This window comes from Galeopterus variegatus, unplaced genomic scaffold (genome assembly GCF_000696425.1).
Source record: "Galeopterus variegatus unplaced genomic scaffold, G_variegatus-3.0.2 Scaffold7640, whole genome shotgun sequence".
NCBI lineage: Eukaryota > Metazoa > Chordata > Mammalia > Dermoptera > Cynocephalidae > Galeopterus > Galeopterus variegatus.
Window position 1 is genome coordinate 45,226 of NW_007733751.1, and position 10,217 is coordinate 55,442.

Genomic DNA, 10,217 nt, shown 5'->3' on the forward strand with positions numbered 1-10,217 from the left:
GGCAGAGAGAGAGAGAAAGCTAGCTCTCTGATGTCTCTTTTGAGGGCTCTGATCCCATTATGAGGCCCTACCTCATGACCTCATCTAAATCTAATTATCCCCCAAAGGGCCCATCTCCAAATACCATTAGTTGGGGGGGGGTAAAGCTTCGACATATGAATTTTGGGGAGCATGATTCAGCCATATAGTACTAACATACTATATGAACAGGAATACTCTAGAAATTTCTTGATGGATCTTCCTTCTCACTAGACCCCTATAATCTAATCACAACAGAGATATACTTTTAAAAATGTACAAATGAGATTACATCACTCACCTGTTCAAAATCCTCCAATGACTTCCCATCACATACAGAAAAATGTATCATGGACTTGAAGGGTCTGTACTATTCAGGCCCTTCTTCTAGCTGCTCTTTCACTCCTACCACTCAAGTCCCTTGCTCTCCCTTAGCACATCAAGCATACTTCCCCTTCCAGGTCTTTATTATTGCTGTCCCCTCCATGTGGAGCTCACTTTTCCGGATCTTTGAGTGGCTTGCTCTTTGTCTTCATTTTCACCTTGTCAGCTTCTTGAGATGCTTCTCCTTTTGCAATTCTCTATCTATTCTGGTTAACATAACTACTCTATCTTCAAAGGACTTCATATACAAAACTTCATCATCTGTGTGTTTTTTTTCCTCTATGTATTCCCAGTGACTAGAATAGTGCCTGACAGTAAATTAGCTTTTATTACAAAAAATAAAATACTATGCATATGCTAATGACTCCCGCATTTATATTTTCATCCCCGTCTTCTCTTCTGATTTCCAGGCCTGTATACCCAACTGTCTACTTGCTGTCCCCAGTTGACTGATCTACATCTCAAACTAAAAGTTTTCAGAATTGATTAGCCTACCCCTAAAAGCCTATATCTTTCCCCATGTTGCCCTCCACTTAGTGGTTCAAGTGAAATCTGGAAATCACCTTTAATTTTTTCCTCTTCCTCACCTCCTTACATCCAGTCAATAACAACCAAATCCTATTACAGTAGTTCCCCCTTATACATGGTTTTGCATTCCATGGTTTTGGTTTCCTACAGCCAACTGGGGTCTGAAAATATTAAATGGAAAATTCCAGAAATAAACAATTCATAAGTTTAAATTAGGCACCGTTCTGAGTGGCATGATGAAATCTTGCACTGTCCTTGCTCCATCCCAACCAGAACATGAATCATCCCTTTGTGTCCATCTAGCAGACATGCTGGACACTCTGCCCACTCTTTGGTCACTTAGTAGCCGTCTCAGTTATCAGCTAGACCATCACAGAATCACTGTGCTTGTGTTCAAGTCACCCTTATTTTACGTCATAATGGCCCCAAAGCACAAGAGTAGAGATGCTGGCGATTCGGATATGCCAAAGAGAAGCCACTTTCCTTTAAGTGAAGAGATGAAAGGTCTTGACTTAATAAGGTAAGAAAAAAATTGTATACTGAGGCTGCTAAGATCTAAGGTAAGAAGGAATCTTCTATCCATGAAATTGTGTAGAAGGAAAAAGGAATTTGTACCTAGTATGTATAAGGTTTGGTACTATCCACAGTTTCAGGCATCCATGGGGAGTCTTGGAACATACCCCATGGCAAAGGGAGGACTACGGTAATTCTATCTCTAAAACACATCATGACTTTGTCTTCTTCACCCCATCTCTGCCACCGCCACTCTTGTCCAAAATACCACCATCTCTTGCCTGGAGCACAGCAACATCTTCCAACAGGTCCTCCCACTTTTATTCTTTGCAGACCCTCCTCATCTGTTTTCTAAGCAGTAGCCAGAGTGATGCGGGTATTTATTTTAATAGTAATCATGAACGTTTATTGGATTCTGTTATGTGTCAGTACTCTGTTGGCACCTGACAGTTTACAAAACGTACATGGTTTTGACCCCCTTGGAGATTAAAAATGCAGATCTGTTCATGTAATTAACCTATGCAAAATCCTTAAAAATTAGTTCTCACTGCCCTTAAAATAAAATCCAATATGTTTCACCTGGACACTAGACCCTGTGTGATGTGGCTATGGCCACCTCTCTGCCTCTCTGGCTTCTGGTTGCAATGGCCTCATGGCACTTTGGAACTTCTCTGCCTGGGAAGGTATTTCCTTCATTTTTGTCCTGAGTAATACCTGCTTCTTTTAACAATCATAAAATGCCTCCTATCTAAATCCAGGTGTTTTTAATCAAAATACAAAGGATGATTTAGCCAATCATAATAGAAGACTATTTGTGCACCAAGCCTGAGGCATTGGTTGTAGCTGATCAAATCTAGCTGAGGGCCAAAACAAAGAAGATAGCTGTCACTCCTCAAAGATAGTGTCTGTGAAACATCTAGTTAAAAACTGAGCGCCCCACCACCACCATGTGCTCTTTACAGCACTTACATTGGGTTTTGTCACAGTGAGGCCTGCCTCTGCCATTGTCTGCTCACAATCTTCTAAGCCTCCTAAGTTCAGAAGTCGTGATTTCTATTTTTAAGAGCCATTTCTTCAGGGGCTAAGCCAAGTACCAAGTACACAGTGGATATTCAATAAATATTTATTATTACAGCCAAAATAAGTGGAATACTCTCCCCACCCCCTTGAGCAGCTGAAGATAAAACACTGCAACAGGTTACTACAGAATGTACAATATATGGGCCGGCCCCGTGGCTCAGTTGGGAGAGTGAGGCGCTGGTAGTGGGTTCGGATCCTATATAGGGATGGCCGGTGTGCTTACTGGCTGAGCATGGTGCATAGGACACCACGCCGAGGGTTGCGATCCCCTTACCAGTCAAAAAAAAAAAAAATGTACAATATGTGAAGTAATGGAGAAAAGGGAGCTTTTTTTAAACCATAGCTTTCATTGAAATCGTTTAGTTCTCTGTTCAAGAACAAAAATTGTCTGTAAATAATAAGAATCATGTTTTCATGTAAGAAACTTATTTTCATTTGATAATTATTTGTCATCAATTGTTCATTTGCAAAGCACACCTTTTAAAAATCTATTCCTTATGAAATTGTCAATTTATTAATGGAAGTGTTGGAATTTCATGATCAAAGTGAAACGATGCTACACCAGAGGTGTGAAGACACATGGGTTCTTTCCAGTTATTGAGTTATTCCTCACCAGAACTACTTTGCCATATATAACATAGGACTTTGACACAGATTTTTGAAGCCTGAAATACTATTTTGTTTTAACAACAATGATTTTTGTCATTACTAACAATCACAAAAGGCCTCCCATCTAAATCCAGGTGTTTTTAATCAAAATACAAAGGATGAGGTAGCCAATCATAACAGGAGACTATTTGTGGACCAAGCCTGAGGCACTGGTTGTAGCTGATCAAATCTAGCTGAGGGTCAAAACAGAGAAGAGACCTCCATCTAGGTCAGAGGTCGACAACCTGTGTAGGCTCCACAGGGTCAGTCTGCTGTTTCGTTGTAGAGCCCAAGAGCTAAGAATGGTTTTACATTTTTAAATGGTTGAAAAGCAATCAACAGAAACTATTTTGTGATGTAAAAATTATATGAAATGTAAATTTCAGCCATGTCCATTCATTTGCACGTTGTCTATGTCTACTTTTGTACTACAATAGAGTTAAGTAGTTGCAATGGACATTCAGTTTTTTGAGTGCAGTCCTCAGTAATATATTTTATGTTGAGAGCTTTATATCCACACAGATCCATAGCTGAAAAGTTTTATAAAACAATAAGCTATTATAATATTTCATTTAAGCAATATTTTAAATGCTATTTCTTATTCTGACTCACTAATAATTGCTACTCACAATTTGAAAAACGTTAATGTGGATTTGTGTTCTCAATCCTGGTTGTGTAATAAATCGCCTAGGAAGTTCTTAAAACATACTAGGCCCCTCTCCAGATGAATCAAATCAGAATTTCTGGACACCTGGTTATTGGTCTTAAAAAAACAGCAAACAGTCAGCCTCTCAGGGTGATCCTATTGAGCAGCCAAAGTTGGAAATGAATCCCCTTATCACTGAAAGACTGGTCCTCAGAGCAGCAGTTTCAATATCACTTAGGAGTTTGTTATAAATGCAGAATCTCAGGCCCCAATGCAGACCTACAGAATCAGATTCTGCTTTTTAGCAAGATCCCCTGATTATATGTACGTACACTAAAGTATATGACACACTGATGTAAACCAAGTAGAAGTCTGATTAAGAACCGTGGCATTAGATACTCTTCTTTGTGGGGGAAAGGAAAATTTACATATTTGCCTATGGTTAGTGTTGGATTTGGAACTGCAAGGACAAAATGTGAAATGGCAAAGGATAAAATATATCCAGAGCTAAAAGCTGTGTGGCAGTTTCTACCTGTAGGAGGCCATCCAACTCTAAAAAAGGGGAGTCAGACTGGATTCGAGGAACATAGCAGGAGTGACTTTGAAGTGCCAAACCACACCGCATATCTAAGCTGGATCTCAGGGTGTTCTAGCTCTTTCCTCCATCTCTCCCACTTCTCCAGTGGGACCCATTACACAGCTTTCTCTAATCTCAACCTTTCCACCTGGGCCAGAACCAGACTGACTTCTAGGAATCAGAGTATAGGTTCTGCTACTGTCCATTTGATCAGAAACATCCGTGTTTTAGAAACCAAAGCTCTCTGGCGTATTTCATCGCAGTGAGATCAAAAGCAGAGCTTCTGAGTTTTCTCCAGTTGCTGAGTCCAAGTCTTCCCAGAGACACGGTGAGTCACAGTGGAGCCATGGAAGGATGAGGTCTCCGGCAACCTACACAAACTCCTTGGCAACTGGAACCTGGGATGGAAAGTTTTCCCACTGTAATTTCCTCAGGCCTCTTCTACAGTTTAAATTGTTTGTGTTCTCACAGCATTTCCAAATGCTGGTTTTACCCTCCACTGACCCGAGCGATTCTATTTGGCACTGTTGTTAACTTTTTAAGTGCTGGTAAGAAATCACAACATTTAGTTTAGAAGTTTGCTTTGTTTGGTTTTCTTTTTGTTCTTGCTAGAGGGAGAGGATGTGAGAGGAGAGGTACTGGTTTACAGGCAGGCATTGGTAGAAATTTAATCAAATAACACTAGATCTAGAAGAGTCTTAGATACCATCTCAATCCTTTTTTCTTCACGGCTTCCTTCCAAACAAATAAATAAGAAAACAAACAAGAAAATCAAATTAATTTTAAATGACCATATCTTAACCTGTCTAGAGATGTTTCCACAACTTCTCTTGGACGTTACTATTCTTAATCCCACTGGTAAGAGAGAGCTCTCCCTAGGGCAGTGGTTCTCAAGGAGTGTTATCCCAGCCGGGAGAATCCCCTTCACCCTGAAACTTGTTAGAAATGCACATTCTCAGGCCCCATCCCAGACCTACTGAATCAGAAGTTCTGGGAATAAGATCCAGCTCTCCAGGTAATTCTGAGTCATGCAAAAATTTGAAGACCTCTGTTCTAATCACATCAGTTCTAGTTTAAACTAGTCTCAAAGATGTGTTGACTTGCTTTGGAAAACATCTACTTACTACCTGCACTATCTTTGAAAAAAAGTTGAGTTTGTGAAAGTGGATTCTTAGCCTGAGCACAGAGAGATTAAGACCTGCTTTTTATGGCCACCCCAGTACTTTTCCAATAAGGGCTTAAAAAATTGTATAAACATTACCAAGCCTCATTAATTCTTAGAGTTACCTAGTGGGCTACTCACCTGGTGTACTGCAATGGACATGAATCTATCAGAAGGAGAAGAATATGTTGCCCTCGTTTTGTAGTTGAATTATATCGTTCAGTCAATAAACTAGATAAATTAATGTCTGTCTGAAAGAAATTAAAATGCCTCCAGTACGAAGTTTGCCTGTCAAGATTCAGTTAGCATAAAAAACCCTGTGTTGCCACAACTAGTGCCTTAAATACTAAAAGATAAGCCAACATCCGTACAAATACAAAGACACATGTAGGGTGTAGGACACATTTGCCCTATGAACCATAAAATGTGGCCTAGCAGGGATTTCTGAATTGAGTGAAGACTGAAAGTTGCTGCCCAGTTCTCTGGGACAGCTGTGGTTCCTGAAGGAGCCTAAACCCAGCACCCCATAGGCCCTTAGTAGAAACATCTTGAGATTACACTAATGTGTTTAATGTTTTAAGGGTTGCTTAACAAAACAAAACAAAACAAAAACCCTCAAACCAAAGGAACTAGAAGCAAATGATTTTCCATTTAGAAAGTTTCTTTTTTAAATAAAGCGTAAGTTTTGAGTAATGTTTTAAACAAAAGAACCTACGTGTTTAATGAAAAAGCAGGAAAAGAAAATTCCAGGTGGAGAGAATTTCTTTATTCTTAAAATTTACATATCATCCATCCATCCATCCATCCATTCATTGTCACTTTTCATTTCTTCTCACCTCTTCACACTTTTTCTCCTTGCCTGAGAGACCGAAAATAATCATTACTGATGAGTATTTTGACTTACAATTATTGATCAAGGAAACAAAACAGATTTGGCTTTTTACAAGTGGTGTGATCTTGAACAAGTTATTTAAGTTCTCAAGGGCCTATTATTTTCATTTTTTAACAAAATTACACTCTTTTTTATGTTTCTTATTAGTAGACATCCCATGCATTCCACCAATGTCATTTCCTCTCAGTAAAGTGGAATAAGGCAAACACTTATTTGGTTATTTTGTTTCACTTTGTAAACAATAATGATATGCAAAATTTCTTTGTTTATTCTAGATATCCTTTAAGTTCAAAACGTCTGAAAAGAAGTTATTCCCCCACCCAACAAAGTCTCTCTTTTTATCAGTGTTTACCAGTCACATTGTTCCTATTAACCATGCTAAATATGTCTTTGTACTCTTTACAACCTGACAGATCCAAACATCACAATCCTGCTGTTTCTTCCTTTACAACATCTCCCTTACCGTCCCTTTCCCCTTGCCTCATTCCCAGACTATTCTAATAGTCTGTTACATGGTTGTCCTGCTTTTAGTATCTACTTCTAGTCAATCTAGTTTTGACAGTGTAGTAGATAATTAGACAAGCTTTAGAAATCTATTGCATGGGCTTAACTCTTAGCTCCACATCTTTACAATTATATGAATTTGGGAAAATTATTTCAACACAAATAACTCCCATTTTTGGGTCTGAAAAATGAAGATGATAAAAGTATCTATTTCACATATGATTCTTTTGAAGATTCATTGATATAGTAGTTATAAAATATTTATAGTACCTAGTAACAGCAAATGCTGTATAAAATGTTAGCTGTTATTATTTTATTTGTTGCCAAATTAATCTTACTAAAGCACATTTTATCACGTCATTGCCCACTGGAAAATCTAGAATGGCTTCCCAATGCCTGCAAATTAGATTCCAGGGAAGAATGTTCATAATGGCTAATGACTTTATTAGAGAACATGTATTCCAGAAATTCCTTAGTGTCCTTACCTTAAGCAACCATGTGAACTAGTGCAGAAAGGGAAGCCAATATTTGGACTCTATATAAATTATATGTTTACTCAGCGTCTGTATATGTTGACTAATTAAAATTACCTGACTTGCAGAAGCAGAAGTCTAAATGAAACTACCTGCTTCAGTTGAAAACAAACCAATTACCCTCCTGAATGGGTGTTGATTCTAGGAGGTGGGGGGCTTCCAGACTTCGTTTTACATATAATGATAAAAATTCTGCCTGGATTTAGAAATTCCAGTGTTTTGGTAGGAATTACCATTTCGTTCTCTCAATTTGATAAACCACCTCTAAAAGAGCTCTGGGAAAGGCTAATAAGACTTCTGGCAGAACATAGGGCAGCTGAGAACATGAGGCTAAACTCCACTAGAAGTAGGGATTAAGGGGAATGAATGTATTAATCTTGTGCGAGCTCCCTTGACAAATACTAAAGAGACCGACATAGCCCTAGGTCACAAAACAACTGTGAAGATTAATTAAATTGGGTTAATTTTCCCAATTCACTTTCCCAATTTTCCATAAAAAGAAAAGTCTTTCCAAGTTCCTGTAACTTTAAGCTTTTTTCCATTCATGAGCTCTCTAGAAGAGCAGTAGAGACTTGTGGGAGGTCCAGGGAGAGGTCTTACAGCAGTAGAGTCCAAGACTTCAGTGGAATGTTAGCAACTTGCATGTATTTGGGAGGAACCAACCCATGACTCTCCAGACAGATGTCTCCAGAGATAGCTCTAGTTTATGCCACCAAATTCTCTCTGTGATTTTTCCCCCTGTTAAACTGCATTAGAAAACTATTAAAATGAACAACGATGGTTTAAAAAAATTTATCAAGGTCTCAAGCTTATTTAGGGGATCACCATCCTCACTTTTATCTCAGACCTCCCATGCACTTTAATGAATGAGATACTATAAGCGATTGTATGAGATGACGCATGAGATCATTCTGTGTAAAGGAGTTATACAAATGGAAACCATTATTATGGATAGCATTTCACAGGTCTGAATCCTCCAGGTTCCTTGGTGTGCTTGGCCCCCGGATAGTACAGTGGTGAGAGCTGAACTGCAACTAGACCATCTGGAGTCCGGGAGGTGAAGTTAACCAACCTCTTCTCCAAATGAGTGGGCAGGAGGTGGGGCAAGTGCTATGACAAGGCTAATATGGTCATTTCTCCCTTCTTCTCAAACTTGTTTTGTCAGTCAGGTGTGCCAGTCAACCTCATCTGGAGACATGGAAGGGCGTGGGAGGGAGGGGGTCAGGAGTAAGTCCTTTCTTTGGCTTTCCCCCCAACTCTTTGAACAGCTATTCCAAGTTGACTCAAGTTGTACTTGTATTTTCTTGAGTTCAATATTTATGCTTCTAAGACTAAACTTCTGGTTAGTGAGAAACATGAAAGTGAGAAAGAAAGAAGGCTAGAAGAGAAGCAAGAGGAAAGACAAGAAAAGATTGAAGTGGAAACTGGGATTGGGCAAAAATCTTAACTTTTCTGGGTTTCACACAGGAATAATCATCGTAAATAGCTTTTAGAAAAGTTAGTGGGATTCTATAATATAAAGTGTATAAAGAACATGAAGCAGTGCTTAGCACATTGCTGGTGGTCAAGAATTATATTATTATTATTATTATTACAAAGACTAAAGAGGGGCAATAGGAGTATAAGATAATTTTTAAAAGTTATATTTTCAATCTCTCTTTGGCCAAAGATAGCTCCAATTTTAAAATTTTTTTGTGAAAAACCAACCGTAATCCCTGCCATTGCCGAAGCAGATGGTGGAGGAGACCTGATTCTTGCCTTCTGGTCACCACCCGTGGTGCTTATGACCCAAGTATGCTGTATTGACTTCTTCTGGACCCCCATTATGAACTTGGGATTCTTGCATGTGTGGCCACAGGTATATTATCACCCTTGGTTTACTTTTCAATAAAAATGACATGATTCATCAAATAACTCAGGGCTTTTAGCAATGGAAATGATTAGAAAGTAGCCAGAGCTTCCTCGTGGGTTATGACTGATCTCACTGAAAAGTCACGCCCTGAGTCCAGGGGTTGTTTGGAGCCAAGCCTGAACAGCTGCTACCTGGGTTCTGGACTCAGCTAGGTTGATTTTGAATGGTATAAGAGGCAATAACTAGAAAAAGATAGATCATAAAAAGCTTTAAGAAATCCCTGTCAATTATAGGTGTGGTGTTTTCAAAATTACCCTGTTTTTCGATGAGCTCAGCTTCACCCAGAGGTGAGAAAAGTCTGTAGCCAACCAGAGAGAAATGACTTTGGTGAAGCTCTACATAGAGAAATAAGAAAGAAGGAAGCTGGGGAAGGAAACTGATGCCTCCATCTTTACCCTGGGGTGCCGTGTTTTTACGCAGCAGGCAATCATCTAGTCTTAAGCTCAGTTAGCAAACTGAAGAAAGCTTGTCTCCCAGGCCTATACCTTGTCGTCCCTTTTGGCGAATCTCTTAGGAGTCCTCTCTTGTTTCTTAAATTCCTGTTTTTACCCCAGCTGAGAGAAATGCTATGCCTCCTTTAGTTACAATCTTAGTCACAAACTAGCAATAGAAGAGATGCAAGTGGTCTCCAGGGCAATCTCTGTCAATCAAGGAAAAGAGTTAGCAACTGGGAATATAATCTGCATATACCCAAACATATACACACACACACCATATACCAGGGGATCAAGAAACACCTGTAGAGCTGGCCAGTTTACTCAGTTGTTTAGAGCGAGGCCCAACACCAAAGTCAAGGGTTTGGATCTCCATACAGGCCAGC